The following is a 726-nucleotide window of genomic DNA, read 5'->3' as shown; positions in this document are numbered from 1 at the left end:
TCGAAAGAAAAAAAAAAAAAAAAAATCTCAGAATTTTGTACTCCACTGTATATGTAATTAAGAAGAAGAAGAGGGGAAAAAAGCATCAGAAATGTCCACTGAGTGGCGCTAAAACATGGGTTCAATACGTCAACCCTGGCACGTTTTTATTACGTTGATATAGGTACGTATTGCTGTGTTTTTATTACTTTTCTTCAGGTACGTATTGCGGCGATTCAGAATTCAAATATCCGGGGACTGTCGCTAAAAGTTAATGCTCTGTTGTGTTGGAAATATGCCCTACACTAAACCCAACCCTAAACATACCCGATAGTGTTAACAAATGCAAAACTGATATAAAAACACATTTTTTGATGCAACCGTGCCATTTTAACTTCCTTATATGCAAATTTGAACTCTTTTGTTGAACCGTAGTTACACGGGATTCGAACCGGAGCTTTTCACCTCTCAAGTACGTCTCCGTACTCCGTGAGCTACCGAACAAACCTACCATAGATGAAAACCCATTGGTATGAAGCTGGATATGTGCGGTGCTAACAATCAAAAGCATCAGTTTTCAAATCTCCCAGCATATTAAAATTGTTTTGAAGTCACAACATAATACTCTTCAAGTAATTGTGCGAAAATTACGCTTTATTAATCAAAACTCTATAAATCATACTCTGTATGAAAATAATTGAAAAGGTGTCGGAGTTTTACTGCCTCTAGTGTTCATTTTTTTTGGAA

The sequence above is a fragment of the Sinocyclocheilus anshuiensis genome, unplaced genomic scaffold (genome assembly GCF_001515605.1).
Source record: "Sinocyclocheilus anshuiensis isolate Anshui unplaced genomic scaffold, SAMN03320099.WGS_v1.1 scaffold14, whole genome shotgun sequence".
In the NCBI taxonomy this organism is placed as follows: domain Eukaryota; kingdom Metazoa; phylum Chordata; class Actinopteri; order Cypriniformes; family Cyprinidae; genus Sinocyclocheilus; species Sinocyclocheilus anshuiensis.
Note: the sequence above shows the minus strand (reverse complement) of the source record.